This window comes from Schistocerca nitens, chromosome 6, assembly GCF_023898315.1.
Source record: "Schistocerca nitens isolate TAMUIC-IGC-003100 chromosome 6, iqSchNite1.1, whole genome shotgun sequence".
Classification (NCBI taxonomy): domain Eukaryota; kingdom Metazoa; phylum Arthropoda; class Insecta; order Orthoptera; family Acrididae; genus Schistocerca; species Schistocerca nitens.
This window is the reverse complement of record NC_064619.1, coordinates 596,433,635-596,459,901: the sequence shown is the minus strand read 5'-3', so window position 1 is coordinate 596,459,901 and position 26,267 is coordinate 596,433,635.

Below are 26,267 nucleotides of genomic sequence, written 5' to 3'. Positions count from 1 at the left end.
CTGGGAAAAACAGGTTTTTGATCCTTCCCGTCAAAATGTTAAAATTGATCCTCCTAGTAACAAATGCTGATAGGCCACTTGAATACTTATTTAACTTTGAATTATGACTTTAACGAGGAACTAATTACATGAATGAACTTCGTATCATTAATGAAATTGACTTCTATTTTAGCCACACATATATCGAACGTCGGCGCGAATTGTATTAGAACTTTTTGTTACACCGCTAACTGCATTGTCGAAACATATGTGAGTTCATATTAAGTTTAGATGAACAGGAAGGAAAACACATTCAATTAATTTTGAAAATGACGTCTTTATTACCTCCTGAGTGCAAAAATTTGTACAACCCACTTCTGTAATATCGAGTGTGTGGCCATTATGAACTGGAAATACATACACTGAGTGGCGCTCGCATCTTGCCGTGCATGTAGCTGTTAAAAATAAAAATGCATTATTGTATTGCGCAATAATAGGTTACTCACATTGTTAATCATATAATATTTACTATCTGAGTGCTATAATATGGAATGTCTGAACCTACATGATGACAGCTGGAGACATAAGATTTGATAAGAATGTTATGAAGTAATAAAGGCCGGCCGCGGTGGTCTAGCGGTTCTAGGCGCGCAGTCCGGAACCGCGCGACTGCTACGGTCGCAGGTTCGAATCCTGCCTCGGGCATGGATGTGTGTGATGTCCTTAGGTTAGTTAGGTTTAAGTAGTTCTAAGTTCTAGGGGACTGATGACCACAGTAGTTAAGTCCCATAGTGCTCAGAGCCATTTTTGAAGTAATAAGGTCTGTGGTATATGACTTCCTACCTAACCTAGGCTGACAACAACACGCTCACAGTTTTTGTACCCTGGAGCAAAGAGGTTTCCACTTAAGAAGACTACAGGGATGGTAACTCCTGTATTCCTAGTACAAAACTTGAATAAGGGAAACACAAATTATCACAAAATTCATGCCATTCAAAAATAGATGTACTGTAAAAATGAGAATGAGAGGCAAGGAACAAAATTTCACGACAATGTTCAGAGCATTACTCACATTAACTGATTAGTAGGAGTAGAATGAGAAAGGTATCATCAGTGACCATGTAGAAGAAAACTGGGTATTAATTAGTTTTAATGATGTAGGGAATATGATTTTCTATTGTCCAACTTCATTGGTTCAATTTTTTAAAATAACTGGCTTTCGTTCAACATGAATCATTCTCATATCTATAGCAAACGTGAAATACCTAATCAACAAATTACGAAGTAAACCAATTTAATTCATCGAATGTATCAGAACCTTGCTGACTATATATGTTACAAGAGTAACTTATCCAACTTATCAGCAAAATTCATATGCTGTGTCACAGGATAAAATTCTAGTTTTGTGGAGCCCTCGTCACCACGACTGGTTGGCAGCTCAACATGCAGTTGGTCCGATGAAAGAACTCTGTGTGTGCTAACTCAGCTGGAAAACTTACGTGACATGAGTTGGCTCCATGAATCGAGGTAAGAAGTACTCATAACACTGAGGCCAAAGGTGTAACTGCCAGCCTTAAGGTACAAATCACTGATGAACAGTATGATGTAACGTACCACCACCAAGTGAACCTCTGGCGAAGACATTAAAGAAAGTAAAGAAGTCATTCTTTTCAACATCCATAGTGATGTGAATATTCGAGAGGATTGAACTGAGATATTCTAAAAATTTGTGTAAATTGTCATGTCCATGGGACAAAATAACAATACTACCACTTTCGTATACAGACAAACATGTTTATTACCATACTGCAGAATCCACAGGAAATTCATTGAAATGTTCCATAAAACGATTGTTAACAACAAGTGAAAAAGGGCTCCCCAGGGTATTTTCGTTACAACTACAAGAAAATGTGTGTTTTTATCGCCAGATGCGTTTCGCTTTATTGATATATAGAATCATCAGTGATCTGTAATTAAAGACATTTACAATTTCATTTGTTTTTATGACTGAAAAACACTTTGTTAACATTTTATTGTTTCTTAACTTAAAGTGAGTGCTGCTTGGTTTCTTGCCTACATCAGGAAATGCCATCTGCTAGTACGTCTTAGGAGTCTTTCTTCATTAGACATTGACTTTCGTAGCCTAATTTTTCGCTGCTCAGCAGAACTATGTATTTATTACGTTTTAAACAGCACACTTTTCAAATAACACTGTTTACTGCTTATTTTTATAAGCTTGTATCATGTTTTGTAGTGTTGCCAGCATAACATTGCCGGTAGTTTGTTTCTGATCTATATTTTTTGGTTAATTATGCGTTATTCTGTTTAATTATGTCGCGTGGTATTTATGTACTATGTACGAGTAATGAAGTAATAGCGTGTTTTTTATGCATGGACATTAGTACTTAGTAGCGTGATAGAGAGCTGGTAGAAGGAAAAGGTGAGGAGCAAGAAGTGAAATTTAACTGGGAGATGGTGGTGGGGTGGGAGAGGGTGAAGGATAGAAAGGACTCTTTACTTTTCATATCACTTTCTTCAGTTTCTAAATAATGTGTTTGGTATCTAATACTTATTTGGTCTACATCTACATCTAAATTTATACTCCGCAAGCCACCCAACGGTGTGTGGCGGAGGGCACTTTACGTGCCACTGTTATTACCTCCCTTTCCTGTTCCAGTCGCGTATGGTTCGCGGGAAGAACGACTGTCTGAAAGCCTCCGTGCGCGCTCTGATCTCTCTAATTTTACATTCGTTATCTCCTCGGGAGGTATAAGTAGGGGGAAGCAATATATTCGATACCTCATCCAGAAACGCACCCTCTCGAAACCTGGACAGCAAGCTACACCGCGATGCAGAGCGCCTGTCTTGCAGAGTCTGCCACTTGAGTTTATTAAACATCTGCGTAACGCTATCACGGTTACCAAATAACCCTGTGACGAAACGCGCCGCTCTTCTTTGGATCTTCTCTATCTCCTCCGTCAACCCGATCTGGTACGGATCCCACACTGATGAGCAATACTCAAGTATAGGTCGAACGAGTGTTTTGTAAGCCACCTCCTTTGTTGATGGACTACATTTTCTAAGCACTCTCCCAATGAATCTCAACCTGGTACCCGCCTTACCAACAATTAATTTTATATGATCATTCCACTTCAAATCGTTCCGCACGCATACTCCCAGATATTTTACAGAAGTAACTGCTACCAGTGTTTGTTCCGCTATCATATAATCATACAGTAAAGGATCCTTCTTTCTATGTATACGCAATACATTACATTTTTCTATGTTAAGGGACAGTTGCCACTCCCTGCACCAAGTGCCTATCTGCTGCAGATCTTCCTGCATTTCGCTACAATTTTCTAATGCTGCAACTTCTCTGTATACTACAGCATCTTCCGCGAAAAGCCGCATGGAACTTCCGACACTATCTACTAGATTTATATATATTGTGAAAAGCAATGGTCCCATAACACTCCCCTGTGGCACGCCAGAGGTTACTTTAACGTCTGTAGACGTCTCTCCATTGATAACAACATGCTGTGTTCTATTTGCTAAAAACTCTTCAATCCAGCCACACAGCTGGTCTGATATTCCGTAGGCTCTTACTTTGTCCATCAGGCGACAGTGCGGAACTGTATCGAACGCCTTCCGGAAGTCAAGAAAAATAGCATCTACCTGGGAGCCTGTATCTGAAATTTTCCGGGTCTCATGAACAAATAAAGTGAGTTGGGTCTCACACGATCGCTGCTTCCGGAATCCATGTTGATTCCTACATAGTAGATTCCGGGTTTCCAAAAACGACATGATACTCGAGCAAAAAACATGTTCCAAAATTGTACAACAAATCGACGTCAGAGATATAGGTCTATAGTTTTGCGCATCTGCTCGACGACCCTTCTTGAAGACTGGGACTACCTGTGCTCTTTTCCAATCATTTGGTCATTGAGCAACTGTTTATTTAGTATTAATGGATTCAGTATGTGAAAATTTTCTTGGGGGAGGTGTATGTCTTTACTGATCGTCTTGATATTCTTATCTTTTTCAATATTACTTGGCCTGTGGTATTCCTGTTTTAGATGATCTGCAGATGTTGAATGGTTTGTACTGTATCTCAGTGCTCTGATGTGTCCATTATACATTGTGTTGATTGATCAGCGAGTCATCTCAACGTACATTGTGTCACAATACATGTAACTGAGCTGATAGATACCAGATCGTTGGTACCTGTCTGGTCTGATTACATTTTTTGGATGTGTTTTTGCATTGAATTGTTTGTTCTGTAACTAATGTTTATGCCCTGTTTGATAAATATGTTACGTATTTTATTTGTGACTTTGTTATGACAAGTCATTCTACCCCATTTTTGTGGTAGTGCAGGTCGTATATGTTTGTATCGTTTGTTAAGGTTTTTCAGTATTTGTGTCTACTTTTTTTGGGCGCCTACCATTGCTTCTTTTTGTGTCCATTTTAATGCTCTTTGTTTTGTAATGGCCATATCTATTTGGTAACATAAGCGTTTAGTGGATCTCAGTCAGGCCATTGAACATGTGTCTGATTGTAACCTGTTTCTTATTCTGCAGGTACTTTGAGGTTGCATTTAGGATAGCCGTACTTGTGAGTATTGTGTAAATGTCAAATATAATTTGAGACTGTTTTTTCTCAAGGTTATGTCTAGAGAGTTGAGTGTGTTTTCTTGTTCTTCTTCTATTGTGAACTTCATGTTTTTTTGTACAGTTTTATGTCTATCTAGTTGTGCTATTCTATTTTTAGGTTTATCTACCGAGCACATTATGTTATCCATGTACCTGTACCAGTAGATGTTCCTGAAATAGGTGAAGCCATGGGTAATCCTTCTTCTTGTGGTGTGACCACTATCCTTATGTGTTTATTTCTTGTATGTGACAACTATCCTTTTGTGTCTCTTTCTACCTTACTCTCTATACTTTTGTGTATTTCACTAATGTCCACACATACTTGTTTATATGAACAGCTTTAGAGATTTCTGTAGGTCATTCTGTACACTTATAACAAATGTTTCTTATCATGACTATTACTGTATACTGTTATACATGACTTATTTGTCTAATGTATTTGTAATTCATTATTGTAAAAATCATTATGCTACTACTTCTTACTTTTTTATAGATTAGAAATCACTCGTTACCAATACACTGCAGGTGCTCTCCATATCCACAACTATGTGAAAGCATATTGCACCTGTCTTAATTTAGGTAATTGTATATTGTAAATGTAACAGATTGTAACTGATTGACCATTCATCACAAATGGTTGAGACTTACCAAGGTAGAAGAAATATTTCTGTTAATTATATACTGAAATATTATCTGTCAAATGTGGGTATATTTCACCAATACAGGCTGCAATTGAGTTTTACATGGAACTCATCAATACTACAAGATAATTTTGGAGCTCTCAACGGCTCTAGTCTGCTTCAAGCAGATACTACTACTTATTTTACTGTTTGTGCGTGTGTGGGATTGTCAGCTAGGAACTGTGCTTAGTCTCACTAAGTTGGCTTCCACATAACTTCTGAAAACAGTGACATTACTGGAATGACCTAAGGGAAGTTTGGTCATTTGCGATAAGGACACTCTTCTGCTTTCTTTTATCATGAAAATAACTGCTGCCATACGTGGCTATGCCCCAGAAATGTAGGCCTTGTGTGATATAGATTCTCTAACTTACTTCCTGTGTGCTACAAAAATGGTGTAGATCACCAATACTACTGCAATACCAAATGCGACATATAAACTTTCAAAATAGCCCTGCACAGAAAATTTGCATACACATTATGAAACATGACAATCTACCTGTGGTGACTTCTATTGATCAATCATTCATTTGTTCTTGAATTTTGTAAATATTTTTTACTTATAGTACATTGATCCATATTCCTGTAAAACTATATCTCTCTGTGTATTTGTAACACGTTTTGTATGTTCCTATCTGTAATATTTAGAATCTTGTCATCATCCCATTCGTATACGAAATGACCGTCACATAAAATTCTCCTAGGGGAAGGTGGATGATACGTAAGGTGGGCATATCACTCTGATTTTTGTATGCTATGAGTGTGCATGTCCGAGATAGAGCAAGTTATATTACTAGTAAACAATCCTTGGTCTTGTCATGGCACAGCCTTTGCCTTTGCACAGTCTGATACATTCTTACTTGAAGTTTGGTAGGTGATGGACATATTCAGTAGTGCTGTGTTGACTTTTGATTGTACCTGTTAAAAGAAGAAAGATTTATTGTACAGGACAGCAAGGCTGAATATGATGTACATATTGGAAAGGGAATATAAATTTTAATAATATTGTTATTTCTGAAAAGAAGGAGGTTGAGGTAAGACTGCAGCACTACAAAGCTAATGCTTTAGAGTAATTATTGTTAGTTAGTTACCTTGCTAAGAGATGAGAGGAAGACCACTCCACTTCCCTGACTCATGGATTAAATATGAACTGATTAACCTGTTCGGTTTCTACAGAAATTCTCTTTTAACATCGTGTCCTTTTCAAATCATTGTTCACTTTGTTAAGGATAGTATTGTTCACACCAGTGTTATGTGTGAAGGGCATGTCCAATGTTACTCTGTCCTTTTGAATACATACTACATTCTGAAATCGTTGTCTTAGAATATCATTTCATAGGGAGTGTTACTCTCCCCACCACACTGTTTATCTTTACATTTTACCACATTGCACCATGTGGTTTGCAACAGTTCGAGTGTTAATTTAGAAACATAAATCTAGCTTAGCCAGTGCCAGCTTGCTGTTTACTGTTGTCATTTTGAGAAATCTGCAACAATGTTATCATGACACAAGGTAAGTGGAAATTTTAATTAGAGCCAGATAATTGTTTTTACTCAGTTATACATTTAACATAAAGTCAGACTGTATCAAGACCAATTACAGCTCAGTTCAAATTAGGTTCTGTTCAATCTAAGGTAGCATAAGAGTTTAAGTCGGATAACGGTCTGTAAGTACATAGTTTTTATTGAGTGGGGGTAAATTTGGGCTAAATTTCATACAGAAGCATATATTGGGAAGGTTACAAATGACCTAACATAAAAAAATTCACTCACGAAATAAGTAACTTATTCAAAAAACAGTGCATATCAATGCTTACAAAACATACAACTCTATACAAAAATACCTCCCAAGGCTATGATCAAAACCAGACTGATACCAACGATGTGGTATCTATCGGGTCAGTTGCAGAGATTGTGAACAATGTACGTTGGAATGACTGGCAGGACATTAGACACAAGATATTTAGAACATATCAGAGCATGGAAACATGGTAAAATCATTCAACAAAATGGCAAATCATCTAAAACAGGAATATCATAGATCAAGAAATATCGAACATAATATAAACATCATAACAATCAGTAAAGAAAGGCACGTCCTCCAATAAAAGTTCGACAAAGCATAGCATTTACACAGTTTGCTCAATGAGCTAATAAAATATTGGAAAGAGAACACTATATATAATAACTGAAAAAATCACAAAGAAAAGAGCCTCCAACCGCTATAACCCTTTAACACCCCCCCCCCCCCCCCCACCCTCTCCCACCAGTTTCATTTCAATTCTTCCTCCTTACCTTTTCATCCAACTTGCTCCCCAAACTTCTGTGCAGTTACATCCACTAAAAAAAAAGAAGTTGTTAAAGAACTGTTTTCCGATCTTAAAAACAAATCAGATTGTAGATATCTCTAATTACAGACCACTGATGATGCTTTATTTCAATACAGCAAAACGCTTCAGGTGAAAAGAACAACATGTATTTTCTTGTAGTTAAAACGACGGAACAAAAATGTCCTCAGGAACTGTAAAGCAACTACAGACAATATCGCCACACAAATGAAGAAATTAATATATCAGACTGAATCAAACGCAATGTCTCTAATCGCTGATTGGAATTCTTAACATGATGTATACACAACAATTAACCAAGTGTTTTTTTTAATATGGGTTGTTCACAGTCTCTATTATGTATCTTTTATAAATAACTGTTTCTAAACTTAATACTAATTTAAATTAACTGACGAGTCAGAATCTGCATACAATTTTTAACCACCTTAAATTGTGAGCGGCTCTTTGCTGTCACGAAGACTCAAGGCGGTGCACGGTCCACCAACAGTGTGCTTCGAAGTATATACTTGTATTTCCCCACGTTATTTGACTGATGGTGCGATTTGAATCCTCCAGTAGCTCTCGAATTCCTTGCAGTGTTCTTCTAATGACGTTTTTGTATATGATCGAATACAGGAAGTTAGAAGATTCCTCCTGGTAATCAGTCCGAGCTTAGGAAAACGTTATTAGAATCTTCTATTACCGGATTTCGAAACATGACCAGTATATTGGGCATAGCGAAAAATAATTATTCTAGGCAAAAAAGTTGACTTTTTGTATTAACATTAATAGGAAAGATTTTTGTACTATTGTTAACAGACTTTTTGTAAGGTGACACGCATACCCTAATATTGTTTTCTATTTGAATTCACTGGATACAAATAGCTCCCATTTTCCTCTACGCATAGCGGAGTGAGGTGCTCACTTGCAAGACACTGGACTCGCATTCGAAAGTACGATTGTTCAAATTCCTTTCTGGTTATCCAAATTCATTTTTTTCTGTAGAAAAGTAGAGGATTCTTTATGTTTATACTGAAACTAGTCGCTTTAAATTCCTTGCAAAAAGTATATATACACTTCTGAAGTCTTCACGATATGTTGACATCAAAAGGCCTAACATGTATAGCATTACGAAACACTACGTTACTGCACAAGTTTCTCTCTCCTCTAGCTGTTTATAACCATTACACACCTTTACTTTTATTCATCTAACTGTTCTTCAGTGTTTGCGTAATACCACTTCACATCTGTTAGTCACTTGCATCTGCATGGAGCTCTAAGTACACACTCTCACAGAACACTACAGTGTTGTAAAATTACCTTTAACCCAATTTAATCATTATTTTTGCCTTACGTACAAGGGGCACTCGAATGAAACCGAGACAGATGGAAGAAAGTGCATAAATTGTTTATTATTCCAAGAGTAATCCCTGTAACTGCTCATACATTTATCCCGCTGTTAAAGAACACGGTCAATGCTTTCATGCAAAAATGTTTGCGGTTGCCTGCGGAACCATGATTGTACCAGGGCGCGCATCTTTTCAGCGCAAGACAAATCCACGGTCACGAATGTTTTTCCTCAAGGCTCCAAGAATATTGAAACGCACAGGTAGAGGTCGAGAGTGCAAGAAGGATAAGTAAGGACTTCAACAACGACACTTCTGCGGCGTAGAAGAAACAACTTTGGTGACTTGTGGAGCACTTTGACTAGAGGCATAATGATATTGTTTGCAACGAGGCAGTTTCCCTGCGCATACTAAGACAGAGCAGAACACAGATATTACCTATTTTGCTTACATACTATTTTCTGGAACGTAGGTTACAGTGACAGAACTATCTGTAGCGTAAGCCGAGGTGTTGGTTGCAAGAATACCACTTTAAAAATTTGAGGTATTTTCCTGACAAACAGGTACGGTAAGCATTCGTCTTAGCAGTTCCGTTAGTTATTTTCAGGACGATGCAGGGAGTAAATAAACTATAAACCTAAATTCATATTCATCAAGACTAAAGGAAACATACTATTAGCAATGAATTGTTGATGGAGACCTCATCGCACTATCCACAGTAACAGAACACACATTTCAAACGTGGACAGTAAATCTGCTAATCTCGGTCATGTGGAATAGTTTGGACGAAGGAATAGTAAATAACAGGGGTGTATGTGAAACAGGACGTATCGCACACACAAAAGTTGCGAAATGTGTAACTGTATCCCAGTATAGCCCACTTTAACCAAGGTAACATGCTTCAGTGCACAAAGAAAGTGCTATAAGTAACTTAAATATATTGCAATTAATATGTAATTAATAAGCAAAACACTCCCATGATGTTTTTAAAAATGAATAAAAGATGTTTTGAAACATTTACTGGCATTACAAAGCGAAAAGTTTGACCTTTAGGCACGTAGTTTCATATACAAAGGAAATGGCATTAGTTCCCTTTGCTAAATCTGCATCTACATAGCAATTAGCAAGACACTCCCATCAATGAGTCAATACAGGTTGAAAACATTTAATGGTATTACAACGTGAATAGGCTAGCGTAGTTCACCGTACTAAGAAAGCAACGTCAATTAGTGAATTAGTGGCATCAGTTCGCTTAACTGTGCCGTGTGGAATGGCACAGTTAGTTTTCTGGCGCCAGGGATCATGGTGAGCGGTGTTGCGCTGTTGCCGCCAGGGGATGGATGGGGTGGACACGTGAGCACCACGAACGACGCCATGGCTGACGTGGAGGTGTGGACAGAAGGTGGCTGGCCCGTTGCTGGAGTGACAGGAAGAAGACGAAAACATCTCTGGGCGGAGAATAGTCCAGGGGCCGCCACAGGTTGGTGTGCGGACGGTTATTGGAAGAGCTACAGAAACATCGCTACAGTGCGGAAATGCTAGGGCTGTAACAAATATGGCTGAAAAGGACGCGCGCAGATCGCGGTTTTGTGGGAAGGTTTGGGGGTGGGGGGGGGACGTCTTGGTGCTTGGATCTTATTTGTGCAAAAACAAGGTATGAAAAGTTTTTGGTGTAACCTGGACATCCGACTATTTGTATAGCCATCCGAACATCTCACTTACTGTAGCTATGTTACAGTGTATTGAGAAAGGTTTGACGGACGAACCGGGGTTGCTAGCGATTAAATTTTGCGAATTGACTAATTCCTTTTACAAAAGATTTTAATTGGCCTGAAATTAATACTCAGCTAATGGCACAATTTTCACGTGCAAAAACAACCACTGTCGTTCGGATTTTACTTGCAGAACCAGTCACACTGAAAAAACTCCGGGCTGGAGACAGACTGATGGTTCAAGTTTGGTGCATCGGACGTTGATCTGACTTCTAACAGACTCAAAAAAATCTTGCTCAGTTTTTGCTAGGTTTTTGAAACGCGTCACTCTCGTAATTTAAACTTCTACCAAACGATTCTAACTTTTCACTGATGAGGATAAATGGATAAAGTCGAAACAATTTTTTGTATCCAATAATCTGTATCCACTGTCGAGATACGATATTTTAAAATCGAACTAAATGTGGCTCGTAAAATTCGCTCTTATTTTATGGATGTCCATTGTACTGCATGGACGAGGATCTTCAACTAATAATGTTTATGAGGAAAAGTACCATCTGAGCTGTTTCTTGATATTGACATTATTGTCTCACAGGACTAATTTCAGCGGCGTATTACCGTCATCCTCGGACGCACGATTGCAAAAAGAATATTAGATTTTCTTGATGCATTTATTGTGGAGTCCTTGTTACTAGTACACAAGGTGCCGAGTAGAGACTCCTGAGGAGAACTAGCCCATGTGTACTAGTAACAAGCAGTCCACAATAAACGAGCAAAGGAAATCTTATACTCTTTTGGCAGTGCTGGGACCTGAAAATTATGATGACGTTTGGTTTATGGGAAACTCAACGGCGCCGTCATCAGCGCCCGTACAAAGTCCCAATTTTTACACAGTCCAATCTTTTTCATAGCCCAATCTAGACACTGTCACGAATTATGATGATGATGAAATGACGAGGACAACACAAACACCCAGTCCCCGGGCAGAGAAAATCCCCAACCCGTCCGGGAAGAGAACCCGGGACCCCGTGATCCAGAGGCAGCAACGCTAGCCACACTAGACCACGAGCGGCGGACCGGGGGGTGAAGATTAAAGATGGTGGTAATGTGCCGCCGAAACTAGTCATCTGAGACAGTAAAATCATCCTCAAGATACAGTTGTGGTGGTTCTTTTCCTCATATAATTCGTTCTTATGTGAACTGAATGCGTGGAAGTGGCAGTGAATTAAGTAAATAAAAACTGAATTTTTACTACAAAATTGAAAATTCTCTCGCAACAATATAGCTTTATTCGGATTTTATGCGCAAATAAACGTTTTCGGTTTTTTGTTTTTTTTGTACGTGTGCCACTTCTATGTTTCAAACTTGTACGAATCGTTTCAAATTTTGTTTTTGTTAGAAGGTAGACAAGTACAGGTAATTCATGAACCTGTTATTTTGTGAATGCCTTATCTGTTGCCACGATATAAGCAGCATGGTTTGAATGACAATTAAAATCCTACCCCGGATCAGCCGCCCGAGTCAACAAAGATCTACATCGGTTGCCAAGCTATGGAAGTCTAACGTCAAAGTTGTGGAAGAGTGAAAGCTGGGAAGCAGAATGAAAAATTCTGCCATAGTAGCACAAGAAAAGGTGAATAGGTCCCTAGTAGGGCTAGGGATGTAAAATAGAGGAACTAGATTTCCGTCTCATCTGGCAGTATCAAAGACATTTTGAGACCGAACATCTTGACATATTTGCACTGTTTTACGAGTTAACCCTGCTTCCCCAGAGCAGTGAGCTCTCTTAGGTCCATCGCCTTTACTTGTATGGTGAGGGGTGAAGGAACAAATAAACACAAATTTAAGTGCTTCTAAAAGTGGGATGCATTTACACTAGCAAGTATCCGAGTGTAGAGATGCATCTATAAAGGGAAGTATCCCAGAGGGGAGATACACGCTTCCTAAACTTCAATGACGCGTTGTGTCATATTGCACGACATGACAAATGCAATGTTGGATGACATGATGGCACGTGTCATACAACAATACATGATGTGTCATGTTGCTTTGCTTGATACAATGTATGATATATTACACAAATTGGGTACTAATAGTAACAAGTAAAAAATCCAGACTATATCAAGGTATTTTTGATTTTAATGTCTTTGAAGCTTCCAGGTAAGCCGTGAAGCTAGTTCCCTTCTTTAACATCCCAAACTCTGTCCACGACGATTTCCCCTTTTTTGTTCTACGATAGGACCATTTTTCTTTCTGATAGATTTAATATTATTGTAAGTGAAATTGGGATTGTGAGGCGAAAGTGCAGGAGGTCAGGTCCATATGTAGGAGGATAAGAGTGGAGAAACTTCAGGATAAAGAAATCAGGCACAAGTACATAACAGCGATCTCAGAAAGGTACCAGTTAGTTGAATGTAGTCAATTACAGTCATTGGAAAAGGAATGGATAAGGTACAGGGACACAGTACTAGAAGTGGCTAAAGAATGTCTTGGAACAGTAGTGTGTGAAAGTAGGATGAAGCAAACAGCTTGGTGGAATGACACAGTCAAGGCAGCTTGTAAAAGGAAAAAGAAGGCGTATCAAAAATGGCTACATACTAGAACTCAGGTAGATAGAGAAAGTTATGTTGAAGAAAGAAACAAAGCCAAACAGATAATTGCAGCATCCAAGAAGAAATCTTGGGAAGACTTTGGAAACAGGTTGGAGACCATGAGTCAATCTGCTGGAAAACCATTCTGGAGTGTAATTAGCAGTCTTCGAAAGGGAGGTAAGAAGGAAATGACAAGTATCTTGGACAGGTCAGGAAAACTGCTGGGGAATCCTGTGGATGCCTTGGGCAGATGGAGGGTATATTTTGAAGAGTTGCTCAATGTAGGTGAAAATACGATCAGCAATGTTTCAGATTTCGAGGTAGAATGGGATAGGAATGAGGATGGAAATAGGATCAAATTTGAGGAAGTGGAGAAAATGTTCAATAGATTGCAGTGCAATAAAGCAGCTAGGGTGGATGAAATTAAGTCGGAACTCATCAAATACAGTGGAATGTCAGGCCTTAAATGGCTACACAGGATAATTGAAATGGCCTGGGAGTCGGGACAGGTTCCATCAGACTGGACAAAAGCAGTAATCACACCAATCTTTAAACATGGAAACAGAAAAGATTGTAACAACTACAGAGGTATCTCTTTAATCAGCGTTGTGGGTACAATCTTCTCAGGTATTGTTGAAAGGAAAGTGCGAGTATTAGTTGATGACCAATTGGAGAAAATCCGTGAGGGCTTAGGCCTCTTAGAGGTTGTCAGGACCAGATCATTAGCTTACGGCAAATAATGGAGAAGTGTTATGAGTGGAACAGGGAATTGTATCTATGCTTGATAGATCTAGAAAAGACATATGACCGGGTTTCTAGGAGGAAGTTGTCTGCTCTACGAGATTATGGAATAGGAGGCAAACTTTTGCAGGCAATTAAAGGTCTTTACATGGATAGTCAGGCAGCAGTTAGAGTTGACGGTAAATTGAGTTCATGATTCAGAGTAGTTTTAGGGGTGACAAGACTGCAACCTGTCTCCACTGTTGTTCATATTATTTATGGATCATGTGTTGAAAACAATAGACTAGCTGGGTGAGATCAAGATACGTGAACACAAAATAAGCAGTCTAGCATACGCGGATGACTTAGTTGTGATGGCACATTCGATTTAAAGATTGCAAAGTAATATTTCAAAGCTAGATCAGAAATGTAAGGACTATAGTATGAAGAATAGCATCTCCTAAACGAAAGTAATGTCAGTGGGAAAGAAATATAAACGGATTGAGTGCCAAATAGGAGGAACAAAGATAGAACAGGTGGACGGTTTCAAGTACTTAGGATGCATATTCTCACAGGATGGCAACATAGTGAAAGAACTGGAAGCGAGGTGTAGCAAAGCTAATGCAGTGAGCGCTCAGCTACGATCTACTCTCTTCTGCAAGAAGGAAATCAGTACCAAGACTAAGTTATCTGTGCAACGTTGAATCTTTCGACCAACTTTGTTGTATGGGAGCGAAAGCTGGGTGGATTCAGGTTACCTTATCAACAATGTTGAGGTTACGGATATGAAAGTAGCTAGGATGATTGCAGGTACTAGTAGATGGGAACAATGGCAGGAGGGTCTCCACAATGAGGAAATCAAAGAAAAACTGGGAATGAACTCTATAGATGTAGCAGTCAGGGCGAACAGGCTTAGATGGTGGGGTCATGTTACACGCATGGGAGAAGCATGGTTACCCAAGAGACTCATGGGTTCAGCAGTAGAGGGTAGGAGGAGTCGGGGCAGACCAAGGAGAAGGTACCTGGATTCGGTTAAGAATGATTTTGAAGTAATAGGTTTAACATCAGAAGAGGCACCAATGATAGCACTGAATAGGGGATCATGGAGGAATTTTATAAGGGTGCTATGCTCCAGACTGAACGCTGAAAGGCTTGGAGGCGGAATAAAATAACCATTAAACTGAGCCTCACCTCTGTACAATCACCAGCCCGAACCCCTCTCCACTAGTCAAAACGAAATTTGTATGAAATCGATGATCGTAACACTTTCTCAATATTATAAGCAGTTAAATGCCACTTAGAAATGTATGTGAAGGGATATATCACCCCGTGACCTCGGACTGGCGTACTCTTGGGCGGACTAGCCTACCCCCGAATGCCGCCATAAAAGAAGTGCCCTTGGATCGTTAGCAGTCCCGCTCTCTCCTCTCTAGCGGTTTCCACTTCACAGGATTTTACCCTTACCTTGTTACTTCCAGATTCGGCAGAAAAAGGCTCCCAAAGCTTCACAACCCTTTCAAGTCAAAGACTAGTGTATGCTATCACAAAATCAAAACTAAACTCCCCAGTTCCGTTTGAAATTTGGCGGGATTGCTGCAAGTCACTAAGATATGAACTTTGTAGCTGTTACCAGGTTGATGTTACGAAAGGTATGGAGAGGAAGTCTTCTGCTAAACGTTAGTCGCTTCTCCAACTATATGGAGCTTAATGAGGCTCGAATTATGAAACCTTAGCGCCTTAGTGACTGACACGTTGGAAGACTGCGTTGGGAAGTGGCAGTTTGCAAAGGCAACGAATGTGAATACGAAATGTTAGTTGAGGTGACATACTGTTCTGTGATCTGTAGCGAACGCCGACGTCGTGGCTAAGTTGAAAGGTGGTAATAGAGTGTGGCTGAATGCAGCGAAGGTAATGTCATGAGAATAACTATAGTTCTTGTCGCTGCGCTTGTCTTGCGTATGTTGAATTTCGTAGAGTAGTTTAGTTTGGTGCTTTCGTTGGTTAAAGCATATGGGTGTTGTTGGTAACTACAATATTTCCTTCTGTTGTGTGTGAGTAAGTCATGGAGTCACCGACATTTTCTATCACTGCGTTACTAAAACCTGACTGGCATAAAGTCACAGGAAAAGTCGTCTCGTTTGAAGATGGGCCGTGTATGACATCCGAATAATGTTGTAAATAGTCGCGGCATTGCGGCCTGAAAATAGGATATCTCAGGAGTCCGTTGCAGATAGACCAGTATTGAAAATGGCTACACATCACGAGTCAACCGACTTTGATTGTGGCATAATAATCTGTGCAAGAGGTATGTTTCCCACCATACTGGAGATTACACAAGATTTCAGTGCTTAGGGTAGATCTTTAGCATCGCACCCTTAAGATGCAGAACATGCAACCTTAGGCGCAGTTATGACTGGGGTGATACGACACAGTCCGACTCACTGTACAGTGTAGAAGCAACCAGTACTGAATGAGCACATTGAAAGAGTACTGGGATGACAGTAATACAACAACCACTCGATTCTCTGTCAGATCGCTCGGTGCAACAGGGATGGCTGGTTGCTTCACGCAGCTGTATCATACCATATGCAGGCAAGAAAATTTGAAACTATTAGGTTCCTCAAAATTTTTTTATGTAGTTGATGTAATGCTACACCCATTTTGTAGTTAGTTTCTCAGTAAGACTTCAGCCTTTTGAGAAACAATGAAAAACCGCTGTTTATCAATCCGTGCATGTTATCTGATATGCAGGCTATCTTTTTCTATTTTGTGGGAACAGTTTGATAAAAACAGCGATTTTTTGTATCTTATACCCTGACAGCACAGCTTTCATAATTAACTGGTTTTCATTTCTCTATTGCCCATAGCTATTGTGATAGTTCAAAATTAAGTAAAACATGTGCATATTGTGAAAAGTTAGCGGTAAAGAAATTGTAGTCCATGGCCAGTTTACATTTGGTGCGTTTCACGTCGTACACGGCTGCATTCCAAACGTAGCTAACAGATCGAAATTGTTTTAATGCTGGAAGGACAGACGTACCTTCTTCCAGTCTGGAGTAAATACGTGGCGTATTTGGAAGTTGTCCACGACAAGGCTGGCAATGGTGTGCCACATGTGAGGCTGTTGCCGGCTGCTGAGTTTTGTTACTTCTTGTATTGCAGGCGTGGCAACACGAATAACGTTTGGGCAACCGCAGTGTAGTGAAACATTTAATACAGTGTGTCGTATCACTGATCGTAGCACCACGGTGAGAGCCGCACCTAAGTGTTTGATGAAAGAACGTTACGTACACCCTTCGGAACTAAATGAGGTGATTCATGGTCTACTGCGAGTCTCATCGGCACAGATATGAATGTGGAGCACCAGGAACTGATTTCCGTCAGAACTATACTGAGGTGAAGAATGAGATTTTCACTTTGCAGCGGAGTGTGCGCTGATATGAAACTTCCTGGCAGATTAAAACTGTGTGCCCGACCGAGACTCGAACTCGGGACCTTTGCCTTTCGCGGGCAAGTAGAGCACTTGCCCGCGAAAGGCAAAGGTCCCGAGTTCGAGTCTCGGTCGGGCACACAGTTTTAATCTGCCAGGAAGTTTTATACTGAGGTGAAGTACCTCATGTAGGCTTAAGCTGCCTACAACAGACCTCGTAACTTTTCGCCACTCGGTGCACATCGTAATTAGAAATGGTCCTACTACGCATCCTTGAGGCGCGCAATGTGATACTTTATCTTCCGACCATGTTTCTATTAATAAAGTCCCGACTTTCCTTCTGTTAAAAGACGTACGCGTATCTGTGTGATATTCCGTAGATAAAACGTTATATTTAGTAAGAGTTCGTGTGAAGAAGCATGGTACGCCCTACAAGGAACTGAGGAACCTTGCAGCGCGGGGTAGCCGTGTCTGAGGTGTCTTGTCACGGTCCGAGCGGCTACCCTCTCGCCTCCCCCTTCGGAGGTTCGGGTCGTCACTCGGGCATGGGTGTGTGTGCGTGTTGTCCTTAGCGTAAGTTGGATTGAGTAGGGCGTCAGCCTAGGGACCGATGACCTCAGCAGTTTGGTCCCATAGCCCTTACCACAAATTTCCAAATTTTTGAGGAACCTTATCATCAACCTTAATAAATTCTTCCAGCATCAGTCGTATACAAAGGAAAGAACGACGGCCGTCAAATGAATTATCTGAATGGGGTGAATATCGGTACAAGTGATGTACATGTACCGCTAAACAAATAATTACATTTTCAGAATAATTGAACGATTTGTTTAAGAGAAAGATGGTCACACATTGAACAGCCAGTAACGCGTTGGTTCATCTCTGGCCCTTATGCAAGCAGTTATTCGGCTCGGCATTGATTGATAGAGGTGCTGCTTGTCCTCTTGAGGGATATCGCGCCAAATTCTGTGCAGATGAAGTCTTATCTCGTCAAAATCCCGAAATGATTGGAGGGCTCTGCCCATAACGCTTCAAACGTTATCATCTGCGGAGAGATTGGGCGACTTTGCAGGCCATGGTTTGGCAAGCACGAAGAGAAGCTGTAGCAACTATCCCTGTGTGCGAGCGGGCATTATCCTGCTGAAATGGAAGTCCAGGACGGCTTGCGTTGACGGCAAAAAACAGGGCGTAGAATATCGTCTACGTACTGCTGTGCTGCTGTAAGGGTGTCACCGACGACAACCAGAGGGGTCCTAATGTGAAAAAGAATGGCTCCCCAGATCTTCACTCCTGGTTGTGGGTCCGTATGGCGGAAGACATTCATGTTGGTATTCCATCTCTGGCCGGGGCGTCTCCAGATACGTCTTCGGCCTGGAATCTCATTGACTAGAGTAGAGTTGTCTTCAGTGACGAATCAACTTCGAAGTGAGCCCCAGTGGCCAGTGAAGACGTGTCTGGGGACGCCCTGGACAGGAGCGAGATACCAACCTGACTGTCTCTCGCCGTATGGTCCGACAACCAGAAGTTATGGTCAGGGGAACCACATCTTTTCGTATCAGGACACTCATGGTTGTCATCCGTGACACCTTTACAGAACAGCGGTACGTCGACTAAACTCTACCCCTCGTTTTGTAGCCCTTCATGGCAAGCTGTCCTGGACTAACATTTCAGACAGATAATGCCCGCTCGCAGACGGCGAGTGTTTCTACTGTTTGTCTTCGTGCTTGCCAAACTCTACGTAGGCCCGAAAGATCACCAGGTCTCTCCCCAGTTCAGAACGTTTTGAGCATTATGATGTAAAGTTTATACCACATCTGACACCAAATGTAAAGTATACGGGCACCAATGGTAAATGTATATGATCCCACTTCCGGTCACCAATTCCAAATGTATACAGGGTTTGGAAAAGGTGGGAGGCGGGTGGGAGGCGCTTGTTACATGTGCCTCATGACGACAGGGTGCAGGAGGACGAGCGGTCAGGAGTAGAGAGTGAGCATCCAGGGCTGCCGTTAAATGACAAAACAGGAAATTAGGTACAATGAACAGGAGATATTTCGACATACGGAGTAGATAGGGCGCGCCTAGGGTCGGGAGTTACCAGGTTTAGGCCAGTCTAGTAGGTAGAACAATTAATTGAAATGGGCAATGGAAGTGGAAGCGGTTCATGTTAACTTACGATGGTGGCCGGGCGTGAAAAGCAGTGTCAGAGGCTCTGCCTTCCAGAAAGATGTCTGTTCTGCTCGAGGTCTGGATTACAAGAGCGAGAAGCAAGTGTGTTCTGCTCCGCAGAACATTCCAGGGTCCACGCACGTGATCGGAATCCCGTACACGCTATTGGTTAAAACCAGTGACGTGAATTCGCTAGCAGTTTCAGCAGAGGGCTCAAGGCGTCTCTTGTCAGCAGCTTTAACTGGACAGAACTGCCTCGGTTGTCAAAGACAAGCGGCTTGCGTCACATAGGCACTTCGTAAGTTACTCTGGGAGAACACTTGTAAAGATTTGACTGAGCATTTGAAATAAATTTTTGGAACTAATTCCTTAAAATATTCCTTGACTGGCTGCCACCATGTACAAGTAGGACTGTCCAATCGTCTCAGAATTTTGACGATTGGACGAAATTTGGCCCCATATCTCTCAGAAGGACGTCTAAAAACTCATTCAATGACAAGCCGAATAACTGCATGCATAAGAGCGAGAGGTGGACCAATGCGTTATTGACTTGCTGAATTTAGGAGGATCTTTCTCTTGAATAAATCAGCCAATGTTTTCGAAACCGTAAACATTTGGTTCGTTGTGCATATGCATCACATATACCGATTTCCGTCCCATTAGGATAATTCCTTCGTTGTGCGTCTTTTTTTTTTTTTTGTAGTCCTAGAGCATTTTTTTAGATAAATCAATCGAAACCCGAATCAACATCACCGTACTGGGCATTATGCCAGTTCACCGCTTATTTGTGACGTTGAACATTGCAAAGAAGGAGACAGCAACCAGCTTCTGTTAATAATGCTGTTCATTTAAACATATAGCTCAATTACCGGGTTTCAACCGGCAAAGTGACCTTCAGACAGCAGTTCACATTTACATTACAGCTGTCTTGTTCGTATTAGTTGTTTGCTATTTTTTCCCCATTGCGGCTGACGTTCATCGGGTGGGGATGCACTGCAGCAAAAACTGATGAGAGAACTGGCCTATTTGAGAATAATTGTACCCATTAACGAATTCAACAATCTACATAAATCTCTAAGGTAGAACTGCTATAGTTTTAGGTAACTCATGACGACGTTCCGCCGTGATTATGTTATGTTGTGTACTATTTCCATTTACGAAATAGTAAAAGTATATAAAATAGTTTTTTGATATACATTTCTTATGTTTTATATATTTCTCGCTATTTCTTCAGAAGCAGTCAACAGTGCAAGAGAATGAAGCGGGAATTTCGTGTAAGTATCCTAATACTATAACACTTATATTTTAATCCCTTTTTATATTAAGTAATCCGTTCTAACGTACAGTTGCAAAGAAACAGGCCACTTCTCACATCGTATATTGCTGTAGGGCACTACCACAGCAAGGAGTATTCGCCACAACCGGGAAAAATAGCCGACAGTTACTATAAACAACAACAACTCTAATATAGAGTGGCGGAGCGGTTCTAAGCACTGCAGTCTGGAACCGCGCGACCACTACGGTCGCAGGTTCGAATACTGCTTCGGGCATGGATGTGTGTGATGTCCTTAGGTTAGTTAGCTTTAAGTAGTTCTAAGTTCTAGGGGACTGATGACCTCAGAGAGTTGTCCCGTAGTGCTCAGAGCCATTTGAACCAAATATAGAAGTTAACAAAAAAATGAAATGGCTCCGAGCGCTATGGGACTCAACATCTCCGGTCATCAGTCCCCTAGAACTTACAACTACTTAAACCTAACTAACATAAGGACATCACGCACATCCCTGCCCGAGGCAGGATTCGAACCTGCGACCGTAGCGGTCGCGCGGCTCCAGACTGAAGCGCCTAGAACCGCTCGGCCACACCGGCTGGCCTAGAAGTTAACAGCCGCCTGAAGATGAACATTTCCACAGCTAGTTGCTGTTATCGTCTTTGCAAGATGGCTAAATGGTTCAAATGGCTCTGAGCACCATGGGACTCAACTGCTGTGGTTATCAGTCCCCTAGAACTTAGAACTACGTAAACCTAACTAACCTAAGGACATCACACACATCCATGCCCGAAGCAGGATTCGAACCTGCGACCGTAGCAGTCGCACGGTTCCGGACTGCGCGCCTAGAACCGCGAGACCACCGCGGCCGGCGTCTTTGCAAGAATTTAATTCTATTTTGAACTCGGCCACGGTATTAAAATGTCAGTTTTCGGCAAAATAGCTTGTTTGTTATGTTTCCTGAGTTACGGGGGCAACGACAAATACATAATGTTTCCCGTCAGCGTTCCGTTTCTACCAATCAATTAGTAATCAGGAAACAATATATGATTACGGACGGCATGCAGTGTTAAACAAACAGCAATCGTAACTGCACTGCGCAAGATCAAACGCCGCCATACTGCTCATTAGCCTGTAAAGTAATTTACCTGTACTGTGCCGTGGATATTTATTCGTTAAATGATGCTAATTTCCGCGGGCGTCCCCATTTCCTTATTTTTGTGCGTTTCTCTTGCCGCCGTCTCTACATTTCAAATTGCCAGCTGTCAATACGTACAATTCCCTGTTGTTCTCAAACTGTTGTTGCCAATTATCTACAAGTCCCTATGTGGCGAAACACGCATCTCCTCACTAAATATGCAAATTAAACAAGCAACATTTGCCAATTAAAAACAGAATTTATCCGGCGCTATTGAAAAGCGTTGCGCGAACTGCGCCCCTGTGGCACAAATGGCATCGTTTGGCCGCAAATGCGCGCTGCAAACTGCGCGAGCGGGGCAAAGCGTCGACGCCCTGGCTGCTGCTGCTCCAACTGCGCGGCCGAATTTTGCGAGGACCGCTGTGCCATTAAATTTTATTCGAAAAAAGGTCTTCGTTAAGCGAGGGCGGCCTGTAAGGCAAGCTATCTGATTTTACAGTTCTGTGCGGCCGCTAATCCCTTCATAGGGTGCGGTCGGCCGGCGCGTGTGGCATGAAATTGCCGATGATTTTAACAGCGCTTCCATAATTACGGGCACCAACAATCTGGAAAGTGAGGGACGCGAACAGTACTGAAATTAGCAGATTGTCTTAACAGTCATTGTATAATTACACTCTTAGCTACACTGTCCGCTACACCGACAGGGCAATTTTGTTGGTGAAACATACATACTACGATGTGATAATTTCATGTTTAGCAGAGGGGGTGTAACTGCTAATATTTTATTAGGAACAGAGCTATGTCGGATGTCGTGTTCTGTACACTGTGTCCAATACAATATCTGTACCAGCATTTCATAAACAATGGAAAATATCTACAAAGCTAGTGATTTAAATAAAGGCGCCATAACTTGATCAACGCTGTGGTAGCCGCAACTTTTGAATCTGTAAACGTATCGCGACGAGGACTCTTCGGTATTAAGACACTGAACGACGTACAATGTGGCGCAAAAACCTGTAAATAATCAATAATTCCCTGCTACATTGGTATACATAGCGTGATTTCTCTTTTATACACATTTGAGTCTCAAAGCGCACATGATCAGAAGGGTGAACATATGAGGTTCAAGCGAGATTTGTGTTTGGGTTTGTATGGAGGACCAGTATGTTGTTTTGAGTGGACAGTCATCGATACAGGTGTAAAGACTTCAGATGGGCCCTAGGTACGTGTGTTTGCACCGTTGCTGCTCATGTTATATAAAATGGTTCCAAAAATGTCCAATTGTGTGTGAAACCTGATGGGACTTAACTGCTAAGGTCATCAGTCCCTAAGCTTACACACTACTTAACCTAAATTATCCTAAGGACAAACAGACACACCCATGCCTGAAGGAGGACTCGATCCTCCGCCGGGATCAGCCGCACAGTCCAAGGCTGCAACGCCTTAGACCGCTCGGGTAATCCCGCGCAGCTAAAATGGTTCAAATGGCTCTAAGCACTATGGAACTTAATATCTGAGGTAATCAACCACCTAGACTTAGAACTACTTAAATCTAACTAACCTAAAAACATCACACACATTCATGACCGAGGCAGGATTCGTACCTGCGACCGTATCAGCCGCGTGGTTCCGGACTCAAGCGTCTAGAACCGCTGGACCACAGCGGCTGGCATGTTATATATTAATTACCGTTGTAAGAGGTATGCGATGTATGCGCTGCCTGCAACAGGCAAGACTTAGGAGAGTCTCTGACCAGAGAGCAGTATGTAGTTAGTTGTTGCTTGTCGCTAGTCGGCATTAGTCTTCAGTAGTCTTCAGTAGTCTGCGTGAGTCGGCTGTAGTCGACAGTAGTCGGCGCGTGTCTGCGCTTGTGTGCAGTCTGCTGTGGTCGGGACTCGCGAGGATGAGTATTATTGTAGAAGGTAAAGAAGCAGCCTTGCGCATATCTAACAATGTATGTCAACTGTCATTCAATTTCTTTTAAAAAATGCCCCAATAATAATTTTTATAATATAAAGTATTTCTTAAAGAAAAAATTAGAAAGATAATCCATTGAATAAAATCTTTAAATTGAAATGAATGCTTTTTTTTAAAAAAAATTACTTTATATTATAAAAATTATTATTGGGGCATTTTTTAAAAGAAATTGAATGACAGTTGACATACATTGTTAGATATGCGCAAGGCTGCTTCTTTACCTTCTACAATAATACTCATCCTCCCGAGTCCCGACCACAGCAGACTGCACACAAGCGCAGACACGCGCCGACTACTGTCGACTACAGCCGACTCACGCAGACTGCTGAAGACTACTGAAGACTAATGCCGACTAGCGACAAGCAACAACTAACTACATACTGCTCTCTGGTCAGAGACTCTCCTAAGTCTTGCCTGTTGCAGGCAGCGCATACATCGCATACCTCTTGCACCGTGCATACAGTATGAATAGTAACTTCAGACTTTTCACTGTTGATGCAGTTATTTATAATCAAGTACAGTCTGAGACAGCTGCACAAATATTCAGATCTTAAGAAGATTTCAAAGTGGTGCAAACACTGGAAACTCGCCTTAAATTATCAGATATATAAAATGGTGCTGTTCACAAAATGAAAAAAATGTTGTATCCTATGATTAGAATGTCAGAGAGTCGCTGACTGAATCAGTAAACTGACACAAATTCCGCCGGCCATTGTGGCCGAGCGGTTGTAGGCGCTTCAGTCTGGAACCGCGCGACCGCTACGGTCGCAGGTTCGAATCCTGCCTCGGGCATGGATGTGTGTGATGTCATTAGGTTAGTTAGGTTTAAGTAGTTCTAAGTTCTAGGGGGCTGATGACCTCAGATGTTAAGTACCATAGCGCTCATAGCCATTTGAACCATTTGACACAAATTCCTGTGTGTAGCAATTCGTAGGGATAGGGCACTTACGGGGTTAGACTAGAGTACGTTGGTCATAGGGACACGTTAGCTTACGCCACCGACCAAGGAGGGTGGTAGCAACAACAGCGCCGATTTTTCCACAAATACGACATTGCTGTTAGACTGTCGAGCGAGAAATAAGAAGCATTTTATGTTTTATTGTTAATGAAAGGAAATTGTGCTTGCTCAGTATACTTTGTTGTGTACTAGAAGTCAACGCTCCATAGACGAAGGATTATTTTCACACTGCATACAGCGGCAAATATTTAAAAAGTATTCGTAAACGAAATAAAATAAGTAAATTATGGTGATAGGGTGCAATGACCCACAGAAATAGCGGCACAATGGCCCAAGTGGCCTACCTGCATCACTACCACTTTGTGGGTAACTTTTGGTATGTAGTAAGTCCGTCGTAATCGAAGTGTAGATCATATCCAAAGCAATATTTACGTAAGCAAATTGTGTCTTACATTTATTTTAAATCGATAACATAGATGCGACGTTTGATATGTTTTTTTATTTATTTTTATTTTCTTACCGATGGCTTCGTACATAAGGAATAGACTTGACCCAAATGCTGCTGGTTGTGGTTTCATTGCTGAAACCGGCCCTTCAGCTGCCAAGAACACAGAAGCCCATGCCGTCAGTAACAACTCCCGCTGAGTTAAACGCCACATCACCTGACGAAGCTTTCCAACACCTGGAAAAAACAGGCAATTTGAAAAATAACAACGAAGAAAAATACATCGAACAAACGAAAAAGAACTGACAGAAACTGACGCTTCAGTAAATTTCAGTTTCCTTTTGCAAAACGTTTCATACTGAATGGATCTGAGTGCGAAAAATACAGCACATATGGTGCGATGACAGATATAATGAATTTAGTCCTACACCTATATCTACGTGATTACTCTGCTACTCACAGTAAAGTGCCTGGCAGAGGGTTCAATGAACCGCCTTCATGATGTTTCTATACCGTTCCACTCTCGAACGGCACGCGGGAAAAACGAGCACTTAAATATTTCTGTCCGACCCCTCATTTCTCTTATTTTATTGTGATGATCATTTCTCCCTATGTAGGTGGGTGCCAACAGAATGTTTTCGCAATCGGAGGAGAAAACTGGTGATTGAAATTTCATGAGAAGATCCTGTCGCAACGAAAATCGCCTTTGTTTTAATGATTGCCACTCCAATTCACGTATCATGTCTGTGACACTATCTCCCGTATTTCGCGACAATACAGAACGAGCTACCCTTCTTTGTACTTTTTCGGTGTCATCCGTCAGTCCCACCTGATGCGGATCCCACACCGCGCAGCAGTTCTCCAAAATATGGCGG